Consider the following 22,373-nt stretch of genomic DNA (forward strand, 5'->3'; position numbering starts at 1 on the left):
CCATCCCGCTGCTCTTGACTGCTCGCTGCTCCATCCCGCTGCTCCAACCCACTGCTCCTGACTGCTCGCTGCTCCATCCCGCCGCTCCTGACTGCTCACTGCTCCAACCCACTGCTCCTGACTGCTCACTGATCTAACCCACTGCTCCTGACTGCTCGCTGCTCCATCCCGCCATTCCTGTCTGCTTGCTGCTCCAACCCACTGCTCCTGACTGCTCGCTGCTCCATCCCGCCACTCCTGACTGCTCACTGCTCCAACCCACTGCTCCTGACTGCTCGCTGCTCCAACCCACTGCTCCTGACTGCTCACTGCTCCAACCCACTGCTCCTGACTGCTCGCTGCTCCATCCCGCCACTCCTGACTGCTCACTGCTCCAACCCACTGCTCCTGACTGCTCGCTGCTCCAACCCACTGCTCCTGACTGCTCACTGCTCCAACCCACTGCTGCTGACTGCTCGCTGCTCCAAGCCGTCGCTCCTGTCTGCTCGCTGCTCCAACCCGTCGCTCCTGTCTGCTCGCTGCTCCAACCCTTCGCTCCTGTCTGCTCGCTGCTCCATCCTGCTGCTCCTGACTGCTCGCTGCTCCATCCTGCTGCTTCTGAGTTCTCGCTGCTCCATCCCACTGCTCCTGACTGCTCGCTGCTCCATCCCGCCACTCCTGACTGCTCACTGCTCCATCCCACTGCTCCTGACTGCTCGCTGCTCCATCCCTCCGCTTCTGTCCTCGCTTCTCCATCCCGCCGCTCCTGACTGCTCGCTGCCTACAACCCGCCGCTCCTGACTGCTCGTTGCCTCGAACCCTCCGCTCTTGACTGCTCGCTGCTCCAACCCGCCGCTCTTGACTGCTCGCTGCTCCATCCCACCGCTCCTGACTGCTCGCTGCTCCAACCCACTGCTCCTGACTGCTCGCTGCTCCGTCCCGCCATTCCTGTCTGCTTGCTGCTCCAACCCACTGCTCCTGACTGCTCGCTGCTCCATCCCGCCACTCCTGACTGCTCACTGCTCCAACCCGCTGCTCCTGACTGCTCACTGATCCAACCCACTGCTCCTGACTGCTCGCTGCTCCGTCCCGCCATTCCTGTCAGCTTGCTGCTCCAACCCACTGCTCCTGACTGCTCGCTGCTCCATCCCGCCACTCCTGACTGCTCACTGCTCCAAGCCACTGCTCCTGACTGCTCGCTGCTCCAACCCGTCGCTCCTGACTGCTCACTGCTCCAACCCACTGCTCCTGACTGCTCGCTGCACCATCCCGCCACTCCTGACTGCTCACTGCTCCAACCCACTGCTCCTGACTGCTCGCTGCTCCAACCCACTGCTCCTGACTGCTCGCTGCTCCATCCCGCCACTCCTGACTGCTCACTGCTCCAACCCACTGCTCCTGAATGCTCACTGCTCCAACCCACTGCTCCTGACTGCTCGCTGTTCCAACCCACTGCTCCTGACTGCTCGCTGCTCCATCTCGCCGCTCCTGACTGCTCACTGCTCCAACCCACTGCTCCTGACTGCTCACTGCTCCAACCCACTGCTCCTGACTGCTCGCTGCTCCAACCCGTCGCTCTTGTCTGCTCGCTGCTCCAACCCACTGCTCCTGACTGCTCGCTGCTCCATCCCGCCGCTCCTGACTGCTCGCTGCTCCATCCCGCCGCTCCTGACTGCTCTCTGCTCCATTCTGCTGCTCCTGACTGCTCGCTGCTCCAACCCGCCACTGTTGACTGCTCGCTGCTCCAACCCGCCGCTCCTGACTGCACACTGCTCCAGCCCGCTGCGCCTGACTGCTCGCTGCTCCATCCCGCCGCTCCTGACTGCTCTCTGCACCATTCCGCCACTCCTGACTGCTCGCTGCTCCATCCCGCCGCTCCTGACTGCTCTCTGCACCATTCCGCTGCTCCTGACTGCTCGCTGCTCCATCCCGCCGCTCCTGACTGCTCGCTGCTCCATTCCGCCGCTCCTGTCTGTTCTCTGCTCCATCCCGCCGCTCCTGACTGCTCGCTGCTCCATCCCGCCGCTCTTGACTGCTCGCTGCTCCATCCCGCCGCTCCTGACTGCTCGCTGCTCCATTCCGCCACTCTTGACTGTTTGCTGCTCCATTCCTTCGCTCCTGACTGCTCGCTGCTCCATCCCGCCGCTCTTGACTGCTCGCTGCTCCATCCCGCCGCTCCTGACTGCTCGCTGCTCCATTCCGCCACTCTTGACTGTTTGCTGCTCCATTCCTTCGCTCCTGACTGCTCGCTGCTCCATCCCGCCGCTCCTGACTGCTCGCTGCTCCATCCCGCCACTCCTGACTGCCCTCTGCTCCATCCCGCCACTCCTGTCTGCTCGCTGCTCCATCCCGCCGCTCTTGACTGCTCGCTGCTCCATCCCGCTGCTCTTGACTGCTCTCTGCTCCATCCCGCCACTCCTGACTGCTCGCTGCTCCATCCCGCCACTCCTGTCTGCTCGCTGCTCCATCCCGCCGCTCTTGACTGCTCTCTGCTCCATCCCGCTGCTCCTGACTGCTCGCTGCTCCATTCCGCCAGTCTTGACTGTTCGCTGCTCCATTCCTTCGCTCCTGACTGCTCGCTGCTCCATCCCGCCGCTCCTGACTGCTCGCTGCTCCATCCTGCCGCTCCTGACTGCTCTCTGCTCCATCCCGCCGCTCCTGACTGCTCGCTGCTCCATCCAGCCCCCCTTGACTGCTCGCTGCTCCATCCCGCTGCTCTTGACTGCTCGCTGCTCCATCCCGCCAGTCCTGTCAGCTCGCTGCTCCATCCCGCCGCTCTTGACTGCTCGCTGCTCCATCCCGCCGCTCCTGACTGCTCTCTGCTCCATCCTGCCGCTCCTGACTGCTCGCTGCTCCATCCTGCCACTCCTGTCTGCTAGCTGCTCCATCCCGCTGCTCTTGACTGCTCGCTGCTCCATCCCGCTGCTCCAACCCACTGCTCCTGACTGCTCGCTGCTCCATCCCGCCGCTCCTGACTGCTCACTGCTCCAACCCACTGCTCCTGACTGCTCACTGATCTAACCCACTGCTCCTGACTGCTCGCTGCTCCATCCCGCCATTCCTGTCTGCTTGCTGCTCCAACCCACTGCTCCTGACTGCTCGCTGCTCCATCCCGCCACTCCTGACTGCTCACTGCTCCAACCCACTGCTCCTGACTGCTCGCTGCTCCAACCCACTGCTCCTGACTGCTCACTGCTCCAACCCACTGCTCCTGACTGCTCGCTGCTCCATCCCGCCACTCCTGACTGCTCACTGCTCCAACCCACTGCTCCTGACTGCTCGCTGCTCCAACCCACTGCTCCTGACTGCTCACTGCTCCAACCCACTGCTCCTGACTGCTCGCTGCTCCAAGCCGTCGCTCCTGTCTGCTCGCTGCTCCAACCCGTCGCTCCTGTCTGCTCGCTGCTCCAACCCTTCGCTCCTGTCTGCTCGCTGCTCCATCCTGCTGCTCCTGACTGCTCGCTGCTCCATCCTGCTGCTTCTGAGTTCTCGCTGCTCCATCCCACTGCTCCTGACTGCTCGCTGCTCCATCCCGCCACTCCTGACTGCTCACTGCTCCATCCCACTGCTCCTGACTGCTCGCTGCTCCATCCCTCCGCTTCTGTCCTCGCTTCTCCATCCCGCCGCTCCTGACTGCTCGCTGCCTACAACCCGCCGCTCCTGACTGCTCGTTGCCTCGAACCCTCCGCTCTTGACTGCTCGCTGCTCCAACCCGCCGCTCTTGACTGCTCGCTGCTCCATCCCACCGCTCCTGACTGCTCGCTGCTCCATCCCACCGCTCCTGACTGCCCGCTGCTCCATCCCGACGCTCCTGACTGCTCGCTGCTCCATCCCACCTCTACTGACTGCTCGCTGCTCCATCCTTCCGCACCTGACTGCTCGCTGCCCCATCCCGCCGCTCCTGACTGCTCGCTGCTCCATCCCGCCGCTCCTGACTGCTCGCTGCTCCATCCCGCCGCTCCTGACTGCTCGCTGCTCCATCCGGCCGCTCCTGACTGCTCGCTGCTCCATCCCGCCGCTCCTGACTGCTTGCTGCTCCATCCCGCCGCTCCTGACAAATCGCTGCTCCATCCCAACGCTCCTGACTGCTCGCTGCTCCATCCCGCCGCTGCTGACTGCTCGCTGCTCCATCCCTCCGCTTCTGTCCTCTCTGCTCCATCCCGCCGCTCCTGACTGCTAGCTGCTCCAACCCGCCGCTTCTGTCCTTGCTGCTCCATCCCTCCGCTCCTGACTGCTCGCTGCTCCACCCCGCCGCTCCTGACTGCTCACTGCTCCATCCCTCCGCTTCTGTCCTCGCTGCTCCATCCCGCCGCTCCTGACTGCTCGCTGCTCCATCCCGCCACTCCTGTCTGCTCGCTGCTCCATCCCGCCACTCTTGACTGCTCGCTGCTCCCTCCCGCCACTCCTGTCTGCTCGCTGCTCCATCCCGCCGCTCTTGACTGCTCGCTGCTCCATCCCGCCGCTCCTGACTGCTCGCTGCTCCATCCCGCCGCTCCTGAGCGATCGCTGCTCCATCCCACCGCTCGTGACTGCTCGCTGCTCCATCCCGCCACTCCTGACTGCTCGCTGCTCCATCCCGCCGCTCCTGACTGCTCGCTGCTCCATCCCTCCGCTTGTATCCTCGCTGCTCCATCCCGCCGCTCCTGACTGCTCACTGCTCCAACCCGTCGCTCCTGTCTGCTCGCTCCTCCAACCCACTGCTCCTGACTGCTCGCTGCACCATCCCGCCGCTCCTGACTGCTCACTGCTCCAACCCGCTGCTCCTGACTGCTCACTGATCCAACCCACTGCTCCTGACTGCTCGCTGCTCCGTCCCGCCATTCCTGTCTGCTTGCTGCTCCAACCCACTGCTCCTGACTGCTCGCTGCTCCATCCCGCCACTCCTGACTGCTCACTGCTCCAAGCCACTGCTCTTGACTGCTCGCTGCTCCAACCCGTCGCTCTTGACTGCTCGCTGCTCCATCCCTCCCCTCCTGACTGCTCACTGCTCCAACCCACTGCTCTTGACCGCTCGCTGCTCCATCCCACCGCTTCTGTCCACTCGCTGCTCCAACCCACTGCTCCTGACTGCTCGCTGCTCCAACCCGTCGCTCCTGTCCGCTCGCTCCTCCAACCCACTGCTCCTGACTGCTCGCTGAACCATCCCGTCGCTCCTGTCTGCTCACTGCTCCAACCCGCTGCTCCTGACTGCTCACTGATCCAACCCACTGCTCCTGACTGCTCGCTGCTCCGTCCCGCCATTCCTGTCTGCTTGCTGCTCCAACCCACTGCTCCTGACTGCTCGCTGCTCCATCCCGCCACTCCTGACTGCTCACTGCTCCAACCCGCTGCTCCTGACTGCTCACTGATCCAACCCACTGCTCCTGACTGCTCGCTGCTCCGTCCCGCCATTCCTGTCTGCTTGCTGCTCCAACCCACTGCTCCTGACTGCTCGCTGCTCCATCCCGCCACTCCTGACTGCTCACTGCTCCAAGCCACTGCTCCTGACTGCTCGCTGCTCCAACCCGTCGCTCCTGACTGCTCACTGCTCCTACCCACTGCTCCTGACTGCTCGCTGCACCATCCCGCCACTCCTGACTGCTCACTGCTCCAACCCACTGCTCCTGACTGCTCACTGCTCCAACCCACTGCTCCTGACTGCTCGCTGCTCCATCCCGCCACTCCTGACTGCTCACTGCTCCAACCCACTGCTCCTGAATGCTCACTGCTCCAACCCACTGCTCCTGACTGCTCGCTGTTCCAACCCACTGCTCCTGACTGCTCGCTGCTCCATCTCGCCACTCCTGACTGCTCACTGCTCCAACCCGCCACTGTTGACTGCTCGCTGCTCCAACCCGCCGCTCCTGACTGCACACTGCTCCAGCCCGCTGCGCCTGACTGCTCGCTGCTCCATCCCGCCGCTCCTGACTGCTCTCTGCACCATTCCGCCACTCCTGACTGCTCGCTGCTCCATCCCGCCGCTCCTGACTGCTCTCTGCACCATTCCGCTGCTCCTGACTGCTCGCTGCTCCATCCCGCCGCTCCTGACTGCTCGCTGCTCCATTCCGCCGCTCCTGTCTGTTCTCTGCTCCATCCCGCCGCTCCTGACTGCTCGCTGCTCCATCCCGCCGCTCTTGACTGCTCGCTGCTCCATCCCGCCGCTCCTGACTGCTCGCTGCTCCATTCCGCCACTCTTGACTGTTTGCTGCTCCATTCCTTCGCTCCTGACTGCTCGCTGCTCCATCCCGCCGCTCTTGACTGCTCGCTGCTCCATCCCGCCGCTCCTGACTGCTCGCTGCTCCATTCCGCCACTCTTGACTGTTTGCTGCTCCATTCCTTCGCTCCTGACTGCTCGCTGCTCCATCCCGCCGCTCCTGACTGCTCGCTGCTCCATCCCGCCACTCCTGACTGCCCTCTGCTCCATCCCGCCACTCCTGTCTGCTCGCTGCTCCATCCCGCCGCTCTTGACTGCTCGCTGCTCCATCCCGCTGCTCTTGACTGCTCTCTGCTCCATCCCGCCACTCCTGACTGCTCGCTGCTCCATCCCGCCACTCCTGTCTGCTCGCTGCTCCATCCCGCCGCTCTTGACTGCTCTCTGCTCCATCCCGCTGCTCCTGACTGCTCGCTGCTCCATTCCGCCAGTCTTGACTGTTCGCTGCTCCATTCCTTCGCTCCTGACTGCTCGCTGCTCCATCCCGCCGCTCCTGACTGCTCGCTGCTCCATCCTGCCGCTCCTGACTGCTCTCTGCTCCATCCCGCCGCTCCTGACTGCTCGCTGCTCCATCCAGCCCCCCTTGACTGCTCGCTGCTCCATCCCGCTGCTCTTGACTGCTCGCTGCTCCATCCCGCCAGTCCTGTCAGCTCGCTGCTCCATCCCGCCGCTCTTGACTGCTCGCTGCTCCATCCCGCCTCTCCTGACTGCTCTCTGCTCCATCCTGCCGCTCCTGACTGCTCGCTGCTCCATCCTGCCACTCCTGTCTGCTAGCTGCTCCATCCCGCTGCTCTTGACTGCTCGCTGCTCCATCCCGCTGCTCCAACCCACTGCTCCTGACTGCTCGCTGCTCCATCCCGCCGCTCCTGACTGCTCACTGCTCCAACCCACTGCTCCTGACTGCTCACTGATCCAACCCACTGCTCCTGACTGCTCGCTGCTCCATCCCGCCATTCCTGTCTGCTTGCTGCTCCAACCCACTGCTCCTGACTGCTCGCTGCTCCATCCCGCCACTCCTGACTGCTCACTGCTCCAACCCACTGCTCCTGACTGCTCGCTGCTCCAACCCACTGCTCCTGACTGCTCACTGCTCCAACCCACTGCTCCTGACTGCTCGCTGCTCCATCCCGCCACTCCTGACTGCTCACTGCTCCAACCCACTGCTCCTGACTGCTCGCTGCTCCAACCCACTGCTCCTGACTGCTCACTGCTCCAACCCACTGCTCCTGACTGCTCGCTGCTCCAAGCCGTCGCTCCTGTCTGCTCGCTGCTCCAACCCGTCGCTCCTGTCTGCTCGCTGCTCCAACCCTTCGCTCCTGTCTGCTCGCTGCTCCATCCTGCTGCTCCTGACTGCTCGCTGCTCCATCCTGCTGCTTCTGAGTTCTCGCTGCTCCATCCCACTGCTCCTGACTGCTCGCTGCTCCATCCCGCCACTCCTGACTGCTCACTGCTCCATCCCACTGCTCCTGACTGCTCGCTGCTCCAACCCACTGCTCCTGACTGCTCGCTGCTCCATCCCGCCACTCCTGACTGCTCACTGCTCCAACCCACTGCTCCTGACTGCTCGCTGCTCCAAGCCGTCGCTCCTGTCTGCTCGCAGCTCCAACCCGTCGCTCCTGTCTGCTCGCTGCTCCAACCCGTCGCTCCTGTCTGCTCGCTGCTCCAACCCACCGCTCCTGTCCTCGTTGCTCCATTCTGCTGCTCCTGACTGCTCGCTGCTCCATCCTGCTGCTCCTGACTGCTCGCTGCTCCAACCCACTGCTCCTGACTGCTCGCTGCTCCAATCCGTCGCTCCTGAGTTCTCGCTGCTCCATCCCGCCGCTCCTGACTGCTCGCTGCTCCATCCCGCCGCACCTGACTGCTCGCTGCTCCATCCTGCTGCTCCTGAGTGCTCGCTGCTCCATCCCGCCGCTCCTGTCTGCTCGCTGCTCCATCCTGCTGCTCCTGAGTTCTCGCTGCTCCATCCCGCCGCTCCTGACTGCTCGCTGCTCCATCCCGCCGCACCTGACTGCTCGCTGCTCCAATCCGTCGCTCCTGAGTTCTCGCTGCTCCATCCTGCTGCTCCTGAGTTCTCGCTGCTCCATCCCGCCGCTCCTGACTGCTCGCTGCTCCATCCCGCCGCACCTGACTGCTCGCTGCTCCATCCCGCCGCTCCTGAGAGATCGCTGCTCCATCCCACCGCTCGTGACTGCTCGCTGCTCCATCCCGCCACTCCTGACTGCTCGCTGCTCCATCCCGCCGCTCCTGACTGCTCGCTGCTCCATCCCTCCGCTTCTATCCTCGCTGCTCCATCCCGCCGCTCCTGACTGCTCACTGCTCCAACCCGTCGCTCCTGTCTGCTCGCTCCTCCAACCCACTGCTCCTGACTGCTCGCTGCACCATCCCGCCGCTCCTGACTGCTCACTGCTCCAACCCGCTGCTCCTGACTGCTCACTGATCCAACCCACTGCTCCTGACTGCTCGCTGCTCCGTCCCGCCATTCCTGTCTGCTTGCTGCTCCAACCCACTGCTCCTGACTGCTCGCTGCTCCATCCCGCCACTCCTGACTGCTCACTGCTCCAAGCCACTGCTCTTGACTGCTCGCTGCTCCAATCCGTCGCTCTTGACTGCTCGCTGCTCCATCCCTCCCCTCCTGACTGCTCACTGCTCCAACCCACTGCTCTTGACCGCTCGCTGCTCCATCCCACCGCTTCTGTCCACTCGCTGCTCCAACCCACTGCTCCTGACTGCTCGCTGCTCCAACCCGTCGCTCCTGTCCGCTCGCTCCTCCAACCCACTGCTCCTGACTGCTCGCTGAACCATCCCGTCGCTCCTGACTGCTCACTGCTCCAACCCGCTGCTCCTGACTGCTCACTGATCCAACCCACTGCTCCTGACTGCTCGCTGCTCCGTCCCGCCATTCCTGTCTGCTTGCTGCTCCAACCCACTGCTCCTGACTGCTCGCTGCTCCATCCCGCCACTCCTGACTGCTCACTGCTCCAACCCGCTGCTCCTGACTGCTCACTGATCCAACCCACTGCTCCTGACTGCTCGCTGCTCCGTCCCGCCATTCCCGTCTGCTTGCTGCTCCAACCCACTGCTCCTGACTGCTCGCTGCTCCATCCCGCCACTCCTGACTGCTCACTGCTCCAAGCCACTGCTCCTGACTGCTCGCTGCTCCAACCCGTCGCTCCTGACTGCTCGCTGCTCCATCCCGCCACTCCTGACTGCTCACTGCTCCAACCCACTGCTCCTGACTGCTCGCTGCTCCAACCCACTGCTCCTGACTGCTCGCTGCTCCATCCCGCCACTCCTGACTGCTCACTTCTCCAACCCACTGCTCCTGAATGCTCACTGCTCCAACCCACTGCTCCTGACTGCTCGCTGTTCCAACCCACTGCTCCTGACTGCTCGCTGCTCCATCTCGCCACTCCTGACTGCTCACTGCTCCAACCCACTGCTCCTGACTGCTCACTGCTCCAACCCACTGCTCCTGACTGCTCGCTGCTCCAACCCGTCGCTCTTGTCTGCTCGCTGCTCCAACCCACTGCTCCTGACTGCTCGCTGCTCCATCCCGCCGCTCCTGACTGCCCGCTGCTCCATCCCGCCGCTCCTGACTGCTCTCTGCTCCATTCTGCTGCTCCTGACTGCTCGCTGCTCCAACCCGCCACTGTTGACTGCTCGCTGCTCCAACCCGCCGCTCCTGACTGCACACTGCTCCAGCCCGCTGCGCCTGACTGCTCGCTGCTCCATCCCGCCGCTCCTGACTGCTCTCTGCACCATTCCGCCACTCCTGACTGCTCGCTGCTCCATCCCGCCGCTCCTGACTGCTCTCTGCACCATTCCGCTGCTCCTGACTGCTCGCTGCTCCATCCCGCCGCTCCTGACTGCTCGCTGCTCCATTCCGCCGCTCCTGACTGCTCGCTGCTCCATCCCGCCACTCCTGACTGCCCTCTGCTCCATCCCGCCACTCCTGTCTGCTCGCTGCTCCATCCCGCCGCTCTTGACTGCTCGCTGCTCCATCCCGCCGCTCCTGACTGCTCTCTGCTCCATCCCGCCGCTCCTGACTGCTCTCTGCCCCATCCCGCCCCCCTTGACTGCTCGCTGCTCCCTCCCGCTGCTCTTGACTGCTCGCTGCTCCATCCCGCCAGTCCTGTCAGCTCGCTGCTCCATCCCGCCGCTCTTGACTGCTCGCTGCTCCATCCCGCCGCTCCTGACTGCTCTCTGCTCCATCCTGCCGCTCCTGACTGCTCGCTGCTCCATCCTGCCACTCCTGTCTGCTAGCTGCTCCATCCCGCCGCTCTTGACTGCTCGCTGCTCCATCCCGCTGCTCTTGACTGCTCGCTGCTCCATCCTGCCACTCCTGTCTGCTCGCTGCTCCATCCCGCCGCTCTTGACTGCTCGCTGCTCCATCCCGCTGCTCCAACCCACTGCTCCTGACTGCTCGCTGCTCCATCCCGCCGCTCCTGACTGCTCACTGCTCCAACCCACTGCTCCTGACTGCTCACTGATCCAACCCACTGCTCCTGACTGCTCGCTGCTCCATCCCGCCATTCCTGTTTGCTTGCTGCTCCAACCCACTGCTCCTGACTGCTCGCTGCTCCATCCCGCCACTCCTGACTGCTCACTGCTCCAACCCACTGCTCCTGACTGCTCGCTGCTCCAACCCACTGCTCCTGACTGCTCACTGCTCCAACCCACTGCTCCTGACTGCTCGCTGCTCCAAGCCGTCGCTCCTGTCTGCTCGCTGCTCCAACCCGTCGCTCCTGTCTGCTCGCTGCTCCAACCCTTCGCTCCTGTCTGCTCGCTGCTCCATCCTGCTGCTCCTGACTGCTCGCTGCTCCATCCTGCTGCTTCTGAGTTCTCGCTGCTCCATCCCACTGCTCCTGACTGCTCGCTGCTCCATCCCGCCACTCCTGACTGCTCACTGCTCCATCCCACTGCTCCTGACTGCTCGCTGCTCCAACCCACTGCTCCTGACTGCTCGCTACTCCATCCCGCCACTCCTGACTGCTCACTGCTCCAACCCACTGCTCCTGACTGCTCGCTGCTCCAAGCCGTCGCTCCTGTCTGCTCGCTGCTCCAACCCGTCGCTCCTGTCTGCTCGCTGCTCCAACCCGTCGCTCCTGTCTGCTCGCTGCTCCAACCCACCGCTCCTGTCCTCGTTGCTCCATTCTGCTGCTCCTGACTGCTCGCTGCTCCATCCTGCTGCTCCTGACTGCTCGCTGCTCCAACCCACTGCTCCTGACTGCTCGCTGCTCCAATCCGTCGCTCCTGAGTTCTCGCTGCTCCATCCCGCCGCTCCTGACTGCTCGCTGCTCCATCCCGCCGCACCTGACTGCTCGCTGCTCCATCCTGCTGCTCCTGAGTGCTCGCTGCTCCATCCCGCCGCTCCTGTCTGCTCGCTGCTCCATCCTGCTGCTCCTGAGTTCTCGCTGCTCCATCCCGCCGCTCCTGACTGCTCGCTGCTCCAACCCGTCGCTCCTGACTGCTCGCTGCTCCATCCTGCTGCTCCTGAGTTCTCGCTGCTCCATCCCGCCGCTCCTGACTGCTCTCTGCTCCATCCTGCCGCTCCTGTCTGCTCGCTGCTCCAACCCACCGCTCCTGTCCTCGTGGCTCCATCCCGCCGCTCCTGACTGCTCGCTGCTCCATCCCGCCGCTCCTGACTGCTCGCTGCTCCATCCCGCCGCTCCTGACTGCTCTCTGCTCCATCCTGCCACTCCTGACTGCTCTCTGCTCCATCCCGCTGCCCCTGACTGCTCGCTGCTCCATCCAGCCACTCCTGTCTGCTCGCTGCTCCATCCCGCCCCCCTTGACTGCTCGCTGCTCCATCCCGCTGCTCTTGACTGCTCTCTGCTCCATCCCTCCGCTCCTGACTGCTCGCTGCTCCATCCCACCACTCCTGCCAGCTCGCTGCTCCATCCCGCCGCTCTTGACTGCTCGCTGCTCCATCCCGCCGCTCCTGACTGCTCTCTGCTCCATCCCGCCGCTCCTGACTGCTCGCTGCTCCATGCCGCCACTCCTGTCTGCTAGCTGCTCCATTCCGCTGCTCTTGACTGTTCGCTGCTCCATCCTGCCACTCCTGTCTGCTCGCTGCTCCATCCCGCCGCTCTTGACTGCTCGCTGCTCCATCCCGCTGCTCTTGACTGCTCGCTGCTCCATCCCGCCGCTCTTGACTGTTCGCTGCTCCATTCCTTCGCTCCTGACTGCTCGCTGCTCCATCCCGCCGCTCCTGACTGCTCGCTGCTCCATCCCGCCACTCCTGACTGCTCTCTTCTCCATCCTGCCGCTCCTGACTGCTCGCTGCTCCATCCCTCCACTCCTGTCTGCTCGCTGCTCCATCCCACTTCTCTTGACTGCTCGCTGCTCCATCCCACTGCTCTTGATTGCTCTCTGCTCCAACCCACTGCTCCTGACTGCTCACTGATCCAACCCACTGCTCCTGACTGCTCGCTGCTCCATCCCGCCATTCCTGTCTGCTCGCTGCTCCAACCCACTGCTCCTGACTGCTCGCTGCTCCAACCTGTCGCTCCTGTCCGCTCGCTGCTCCAACCCACTGCTCCTGACTGCTCGCTGCTCCATCCTGCCGGTCCTGACTGCTCACTGCTCCAACCCACTGCTCCTGACTGCTCGCTGCTCCAACCCACTGCTCCTGACTGCTCACTGTTCCAACCCACTGCTCCTGACTGCTCGCTGTTCCAACCCGTCACTCCTGTCTGCTCGCTGCTCCAACCCGTCGCTCCTGTCTGCTCGCTGCTCCAACCCGTCGCTCCTGTCTGCTCGCTGCTCCATCCTGCTGCTCCTGACTGCTCGCTGCTCCATCCTGCTGCTTCTGAGTTCTCGCTGCTCCATCCCGCCGCTCCTGTCCGCTCGCTGCTCCAACCCACCGCTCCTGTCCTCGTTGCTCCATCCTGCTGCTCCTGACTGCTCGCTGCTCCAACCCACTGCTCCTGACTGCTCACTGCTCCAACCCACTGCTCCTGACTGCTCGCTGCTCCAACCCACTGCTCCTGACTGCTCACTGCTCCAACCCACTGCTCCTGACTGCTCGCTGCTCCAACCCGTCGCTCCTGTCTGCTCGCTGCTCCAACCCGTCGCTCCTGTCTGCTCGCTGCTCCAACCCGTCGCTCCTGTCTGCTCGCTGCTCCATCCTGCTGCTCCTGACTGCTCGCTGCTCCATCCTGCTGCTTCTGAGTTCTCGCTGCTCCATCCCGCCGCTCCTGTCCGCTCGCTGCTCCAACCCACCGCTCCTGTCCTCGTTGCTCCATCCTGCTGCTCCTGACTGCTCGCTGCTCCATCCTGCTGCTCCTGACTGCTTGCTGCTCCAACCCACTGCTCCTGACTGCTCGCTGCTCCAACCCGTCGCTCCTGACGGCTCGCTGCTCCATCCTGCTGCTCCTGAGTTCTCGCTACTCCATCCCGCCGCTCCTGACTGCTCACTGCTCCATCCTGCTGCTCCTGAGTGCTCGCTGCTCCATCCCGCCGCTCCTGACTGCTCGCCATTCCATCCCGCCGCTCCTGTCTGCTCGCTGCTCCATCCTGCTGCTCCTGAGTTCTCGCTGCTCCATCCCGCCGCTCCTGACTGCTCGCTGCTCCAACCCGTCGCTCCTGACTGCTCGCTGCGCCATCCTGCTGCTCCTGAGTTCTCGCTGCTCCATCCTGCCGCTCCTGACTGCTCGCTGCTCCAACCCGCCGCTCCTGACTGCTCGCTGCTCCATCCTGCTGCTCCTGAGTTCTCGCTGCTCCATCCCGCCGCTCTTGACTGCTCGCCACTCCATCCCGCCGCTCCTGTCTGCTCGCCGCTCCCCACCGCCACTCTCTCCTGCGCACCGCTCGCTTCCTGCCCTCGCCGCTCGTACCCCATTCGCTAGCTGCACCCACCCTGCTTCTTCTCCAGGTGGCGAAGCGGGGAGTGAGCTGCGGGTGGGAATGGTGAGCAGACGAGCAGGTGGGAGAGGTGGGATTGAGCTGCGGGTGGGAATGGTGAGCAGACGAGCAGGTGGGAGAGGTGGGATTGAGCTGCGGGTGGGAATGGTGAGCAGACGAGCAGGTGGGAGAGGTGGGATTGAGCTGCGGGTGGGAATGGTGAGCAGACGAGCAGGTGGGAGAGGTGGGATTGAGCTGCGGGTGGGAATGGTGAGCAGACGAGCAGGTGGGAGAGGTGGGATTGAGCTGCGGGTGGGAATGGTGAGCAGACGAGCAGGTGGGAGAGGTGGGATTGAGCTGCGGGTGGGAATGGTGAGCAGACGAGCAGGTGGGAGATGTGGGATTGAGCTGCGGGTGGGAATGGTGAGCAGACGAGCAGGTGGGAGAGGTGGGATTGAGCTGCGGGTGGGAATGGTGAGCAGACGAGCAGGTGGGAGAGGTGGGATTGAGCTGCGGGTGGGAATGGTGAGCAGACGAGCAGGTGGGAGAGGTGGGATTGAGCTGCGGGTGGGAATGGTGAGCAGACGAGCAGGTGGGAGAGGTGGGATTGAGCTGCGGGTGGGAATGGTGAGCAGACGAGCAGGTGGGAGAGGTGGGATTGAGCTGCGGGTGGGAATGGTGAGCAGACGAGCAGGTGGGAGAGGTGGGATTGAGCTGCGGGTGGGAATGGTGAGCAGACGAGCAGGTGGGAGAGGTGGGATTGAGCTGCGGGTGGGAATGGTGAGCAGACGAGCAGGTGGGAGAGGTGGGATTGAGCTGCGGGTGGGAATGATGAGCAGACGAGCAGGTGGGAGAGGTGGGATTGAGCTGCGGGTGGGAATGGTGAGCAGACGAGCAGGTGGGAGAGGTGGGATTGAGCTGTGGGCAGTTAGAAATGGCAGGATGGAGCAGGAAAGGGAAGCGGCGATGGCCGGAGTGGGCGGCAAGCTGAATACGGCAACTGAGACGGCGATCATGGGAGGGAGTGAGGTACTGTCAGGGCGGTATACTGGGCAATCGCGGCCATTGAGGGGTGGGTGGGTTTGGGTTCAATTTATTATTGTGTCAAATTGAGCAGCACTGTTTTTATTACCGGCAGCTGCCTGAGACATCACAGACAGTGACGTTTCCATCGATGAGGCTGAATTTACACATGAGCCTGTACTCCGTCACCTAGTGTTTTGTCTTTAACAAGCACAGCCTAATGAGTATGATATAGAGTGGGTCCTTTCCTGACTGTTCTATGAAAAGACATTGACTAAACTCAGCCTGTGTTCCCTGGAGTTTAGAAGAATGAAAGGTGATCAAATTGAAACATAAAAAAAAGACTTAAGAGGCTGGACAGAGTAGATGCTGATGAAATGTTTTTCTTTTTCCTCCTTGCTGCAGAATCTAGAAAACTGGGTCACAATCTCAGTATAAGTGGTGAACCATTTAGTACTGTAATGAAGAGAAATTATTTTCACTCAAATCAGTAAAGTATCAGATGGGGTCCTAAAGGAAGTGGCCCTGGAAATAGTGGATGCATTGGTGGTCATCTTCCAAAATTCTATAGACTCTGGAGCAGTTCCTACAGATTGGAGGGTGGTAAATGTAACCCCACTATTTAAAAACGGAGGCAGAGAAAAAACAGAGAACTACAGACCAGTTAGCCTTACATCAGTAGTGGGGAAAATGCTAGAGTATTATAAAGGATGTGATAGCAGAACACCTGGAAAGCATTAACAGGATTGGGCAAAGTCAGCATGTGTTTATGAAAGGGAAGGCATGCGGCCCTCAACCGTCTCCGGCCCATTCCCCGCACCTCTACCCTCACCCCTTCCCCTCCCTCCCAGAACCGTGACAGGGTTCCCCTTGTCCTCACTTTTCACCCCACCAGCCTCCATATCCAAAGGATCATCCTCCGCCATTTCCGCCACCTCCAGCGTGATGCCACTACCAGTCGCATCTTCCCCTCCCTTCCCCTGTCAGCATTCCGAAGGGATCGTTCCCTCCGCGACACCCTCGTCCACTCCTCCATTACCTCCACCACCTCGTCCCCGTCCCATGGCACCTTCCCCTGCAATCGCAGGAGGTGTAATACCTGCCCATTTACCTCCTCACTCTTCACTATCCCATGCCCCAAACACTCCTTTCAGGTGAAGCAGCGATTTACTTGTACTTCTTTCAATGTAGTATACTGTATTCGCTGCTAACAGTGTGGTCTCCTCTACATTGGGGAGACCAAGCGCAGACTGGGTGACCACTTTGCGGAACATCTCCGCTCAGTCCGCAAGCAGGACCCTGAGCTTCCGGTTGCTTGCCATTTCAACACCCCCCCCCTGCTCTCATGCTCACATCTCTGTCCTGGGATTGCTGCAGTGTTCCAGTGAACATCAACGCAAGCTCGAGGAACAGCATCTCATCCACCGATTAGGCACACTACAGCCTGCCAGACTGAACATTGAGTTCAATAATTTCAGAGCATGACAGCCCCCCATTTTACTTTCATTTTTAATTATTTTTTCTTCCTTTTTTTTTTACATTCTTTTTTACATTTTTTACCATCTTTTTTTTGCATTTATTTCATTTCATCTTAGTTTGTTCAGTTTTCTTACCCACTATTTTTTTTCAGGTTTGCACTTGCTGCTGTTCAATATTTAGTGGGTTAACACCTAATCTGCACTAATGCTTTGTCTTTCAACACACCATTAACATATTGTTTGCCTTTGCTCCGTGACCTTTTGGTCAGCTATGTGGACTGGTCCAATCCAGACTTCCTTAGTTACCTCTTGCCCCACCCCCACCTCACTTGCTTATAACCTGTGACTTTTCTAATATTTGTCAGTTCCGAAGAAGGGTCACTGACCCGAAACGTTAACTCTGCTTCTCTTTTCACAGATGCTGCCAGACCTGCTGAGTGGTTCCAGCATTTCTTGTTTTTATTCACAATTCTGGAGTTTTTTTGAGGATGTAACTAGTAGGGAGAACCAGTGGATTTGGTGTATTTGGATTTTCAGAAGGCTTTTAATAAGGTCCCACGTAAGAGGTTAGTGTGCAAAATTAAAGCACATGGGATTCTGGCATGGATTCAGAATTGGTTGACAGACAGGAAACAGAGAGTAGCAATAAACAGGTCTTTTTCTAGGCAGCAAGCAGTGACTAATGGGGTACCGCAGGGATCAGTGCTGGGGCCCCAGCTATTCACAATATATATTAATGACTTGGGTGAGGGAAATAAATGTAACATTTCCAAATTTGCAGACGACACAAAGCTGGGGGAGGGGGTGGGAGGGGGGAGGAGGGGGGCGAGGAATGTGAGTTGTCAGGAGGATGCAAAGAGGCTCCAATGTGATTTGGACGAGTTGAATGAGTGGGCAAAAGCATTGCAAATGCAGTATAATGTGGATAAATGTGAGGTCATCCACTTTGCTTGTAAAAACAGAAAGGCAGATTATTATCTGAATGATGATAGATTGGGAAAGGGGGACGTGCAACGAGACCTGGGTGTCTTTGTACACCAGTCACTGAAAGCAAGCATTCAGGTGCAGCAAGAAATTAGGAAGGTGAATGGTATGCTGGCCTTTATTGCAAGAGGATTTCAGTACAGGAGTAAGGATGTTTACTACAGTTATACAGGGCTTTGGTGAGACCACATCTGGAGTATTGTGTGCAGTTTTGGTCTCCTTATCTTAGGAAGGATGTTCTTGCCTTGGAGGAAGTGCAAAGATTCACAAGGCTGATTCCTAGGTTGGCAGGACTGACATATGAGGAGAGATTGTATCGACTAGGCCTATGTTCACTAGAGTTTAGAAGAATGAGACACAATCTCATAGAAGCCTATAAAATTCCAACAGGACTAGACAGACTAGATGCAGGAAGGATGTTCCCAATGGCTGGGGAGTCCAGAACCAGAGGTCACAGTCTCAGGATACGGGGTATGCCATTTAGAACCGAGATGAGGAGAACTATCTTCACTCAAGGGGTGGTGAACCTCTGAACTTCTCTACCACAGAAGGCAGTGGAAGTCCAGTCATTAAATATATTCAAGAAGGAGAGAGATATATTTCTCAATGCCAAAGCAGGAGCAGAGTACTGAATTAGACGATCAGCCATGATATTTTTTGAATGGCAGAGCAGGCCCACAGGGCCGAATGGCCTACTCCTGTTCCTATTTTCTATGTTTCTATGTTTATCAGTAAGTGTTCAATCAGTGGACTGTCATACAGCTTCTACTTTCTGTAGGTGTTAAATCAGTGAAACATTATGCAGAGGATATGTTTTTGTCGGTGCACAACCTGTACAAAAGCATGCAGGGGATTCAGTAATTCGATATAAAGGAAGAAGGAAATTTTATGCACAAGCCATATATTAGACATAAAATGAGCAAAAATGATGCAAGAGTCACATTCATTAATATCAGTTCAAAAACGTACAGATCGGTTCAATGAAATTTAAATGGGTTGGATTCTATGAGGGTCGCTGATCCAATCAGACGGGCAGTGATTTAGAACATAGGAACACAAGAAACAGGGGCAGGAGTAGGTCATTTGGCCCTTCGAGACTACTGCGCCATTCAATAAGGTCATGTCTCATAACTAACCTTAGGTCCACCTTATCGTAAAATTTCCATATCCTTTATTTCACGTAGTATACAAAAATCTATCGAACTCCATCTTGACTATACTCAACGATTGAGCATCCACAACTCTCCGAGATAGAAGATTCCAAACACTCACAACCTATTGAGTGAAGAAGTTTCTGTTCATCTCAGTCCTAAATGGCTGACCTCTTATTCTGACTCTGTAAACCCATGTTCTACATTGCAGAGCCAGGAGAAGCATTTCCTCCATGTACCCTGTCAAGCCCCTGAATATTTGTATATATTTCAAATAGATCGCCTCTCACCCTTCTGAACTCCAGGGAGTGTAGGCCTAGTCTACTCAAGTTTTCCTCTTTAGATAATTGCCTCATCCCAGAAATCATTCTAGTGAAATTTTTGGCACTCACTACAGAGCAAATATGTCCTTCCTGAGGTAATGGGAACATAGCTACACAGAAGGAGGCCATTCAGCCTGTCATGTCCGTGCCAGCTGTCTGCTGGAGTAACTCACCTCGTCCAACTCCCACACCTTTCCCTGCAGCGCTAAAACATTCTTCTCTTCAGATAATTATCCAATTCTCTTTTCAAAGTCATGATTCAATTGCCTACACCACACTCTCAGGCAGTGCGTTCCAGACCCTAACTACTCACTACATAAAAAAGTTTGGTTTTTTTTCTGTCATGTCACAGTTGCTTCTTTTGCCAATTATTTTCAAACTGTTTTCTCTGGTTCTCGATCCTTCTGGCAACAGGAACACTTTCTCCCGATCTATTCTGTCCAGACCCCTCATGATTTTGAACACCTCCATTAAATCTTCTCTTAATCTTGCCTTCTCCAATTTTCTAATCTGTTCCCATTTACCTACCTGTACATACGTTTGCAGTCTGCTTTATGTCTCTTGTTTGTTTACTCTCACATTCTCTTTTCTCTTTGCTTATCAATGTATAGGCCCTCCTCTGTGGAATTTTGAAATCTTCCCAATCCTCAGGCTTACCACACTTTCTGGCAACATTGTCAGCCACTTGATTTGATCTAATACCATCTTTCTCTTCTCTTGTTAACCACGGTTGGACCACCTTTTCAGTTGTGGATGTGCCTTAAAGGAATGTATATATTTGTTGCAAATTATGTGTAAAGTTTTTAAATGCGAGCTCTTGATTTTCTACTGTCATAACTTTTAATGTAATATCCCAATCTCTTTAGCTGACTCGCCCCACATACTGACGTAATTTGCTTTGTTTAGATTTAAGATGCTAATTTCGGACTTAACTAAATCACTTCCCAACTCAATATAAAAGGTCAAATATTATGGTCAGACTTCCCCCAGATGCCTCTTTGTTACAAGGTTGTGAATTAACACTCTCTAATTGCACAATACTGGATCCAAAATAGACTGTTCACTAGTTCATTCCTTGACATAATGATTTAGAAAATATGTCTTGTACATATTCCATGAACTCATTCTCCAGAATTTTTTTTTATTCATTCATGGGATGTAGATGTCACTGGCCAGGCCAGCATTTATTGCCCATCCCTAATTGCCCTTGAGAAGGTGGTAGTGAGCTGCCTTCTTGAACCGCTGCAGTCCATGTGGGGTAGGTATACCCACAGTGCTGTTAGGAAGTGAGTTCCAGGATTTTGACCAGCGACAGTGAAGGAATGGTGATATAGTTCCAAGTCAGGATGGTGTGTGACTTGGAAGGGAACTTGCAAGTGGTGGTGTTCCCATGTATTTGCTGCCCTTGTCCTTCTAGTTGGTAGAGGTCGTGGGTTTGGAAGGTGCTGTCGAAGGAGCCTTGGTGCATTGCTGCAGTGCATCTTGTAGATGGTACACACTGCTGCCACTGTGCGTCGGTGGTGGAGGGAGTGAATGTTTGTAGATGGGGTGACAGTCAAGCAGGCTGCTTTGTCCTGGATGGTGTCGAGCTTCTTGAGTATTGTTGGAGCTACACCTATCCAGGCAAGTGGAGAGTATTCCATCACACTCCTGATTTTTGCCTTGTAGATGGTGAACAGGCTTTGGGAAGTCAGGAGGTGAGTTACTTGCCACAGGATTCCTAGCCTCTGACCTGCTCTTGTAGCCATGGTATTTATATGGCTAATTCAGTTCAGTTTCTGGTCAATGGTAGCCCCTAGGATGTTGATAGTGGGGGATTCAGCGATGGTAATGCCGTTGAATGTCAAGGGGAGATGGTTAGATTCTCTCTTGTTGGAGATGATCATTGCCTGGCACTTGTGTGGCGCGAATGTTACTTGCCACTTATCAGCTCAAGCCTGGATATTGTCCAGGTCTTGCTGCATTTCTACACGGACTGCTTCAGTATCTGAGGAGTCGCGAATGGTGCTGAACATTGTGCAATCATCAGCGAACATCCCCACTTCTGACCTGATGATTGATGAAGCAGCTGAAGATGGTTGGGCCCAGGACACTACCCTGAGGAACTCCTGCAGTGATGTCCTGGAACTCAGATGATTGACCTCCAACAACCACAACCATTTTCCTTTGCGCTAAGTATGACTCCAGCCAGCGGAGGGTTTTCCCCCTGATTCCCATTGACCTCAGTTTTGCTAGGGCTCCTTGATGCCATACTCGGTCAAATGCTGCCTTGATGTCAAGGGCAGTCACTCTCACCTCACCTCTTGAGTTCAGCTCTTTTGTCCATGTTTGAACCAAGGCTGTAATGAGGTCAGGAACTAAGTGGCCCTGGCGGAACCCAAACTGAGCGTCACTGAGCAGGTTGTTGCTGAGCAAGTGCCGCTTGATGGCACTGTTGATGACACCTTCCATCACTTTACTGATTATTACAGCATTATTACTGAGTATTACAGCAAGTGTGGTTTGCCCAGACAATATGAAGATTTGGGTCCATCATGATTACTCTCTTACCCACGTGTTGTTTCCTAGATCCACCCGAACTGATTCTATTCCTCCATTTTCTGAGCTAAGAAACTTTCTCTCCACTGTCTTTATTGCATCCTTTAATATCAGAGCGAGGAATCTTTTTTTTTAACCTTTCCCATCTCTTTTATGATATGAGAACCCCTGAATATTTAGTTGCTCACCTTGGTCATTGTGCAATTGCATCTCCATAATGGTTATTACATCAAAACTCTTGGGCTAATTTTCTGGTGCCAATCGTGGTGAATGCTGAGACGTAAACCAGAAATTATGCTGGGTGACAATGATCTCCAAAGGAGCCTGCGCAGATGGTCCCGCCAGCATGCTCTTTAAAGCACAGGGAAACATACTTCATGAATTTGGACTGATTTCCCACAAGTGACGCTGTGTTACACGTGGATATTTAGAGCCGGTATCAGCAGGTGCAGAGCCCACTCGGGAGTGGATCACCCATTGCAAGAAGACACTGGAAACAGCAGTGGAGAGCTCTTAAATAGGTTTTATTTTAGAACGTTTGAAACACGATTGAAGTGACTTTTAAAAGATATTTTAAATAATATGACTTTTTATCAATCACTGACTGACTTCTTTGATATTTCAATGGAAAGGATTGACAAAATCGAAGCAAATTTTAAAAGATCTTTAAATGAATATGATTTTTTAATAAATATTTAATGTGCTTATTTGTTGTTTCAATGTGAAAGACTCTTTAGGAAGATTTGACTAACTTTTAAAAAATATATCTGATCTTTTTAAATCCTGATTTCATACTTATGACAAATCATGTGATGGAGAGGACAATTCGAGTGGTGAAATCACGTTTCCAGTGACTGGACAG

This window comes from Heterodontus francisci, unplaced genomic scaffold (assembly GCF_036365525.1).
Source record: "Heterodontus francisci isolate sHetFra1 unplaced genomic scaffold, sHetFra1.hap1 HAP1_SCAFFOLD_757, whole genome shotgun sequence".
In the NCBI taxonomy this organism is placed as follows: Eukaryota; Metazoa; Chordata; class Chondrichthyes; order Heterodontiformes; family Heterodontidae; genus Heterodontus; species Heterodontus francisci.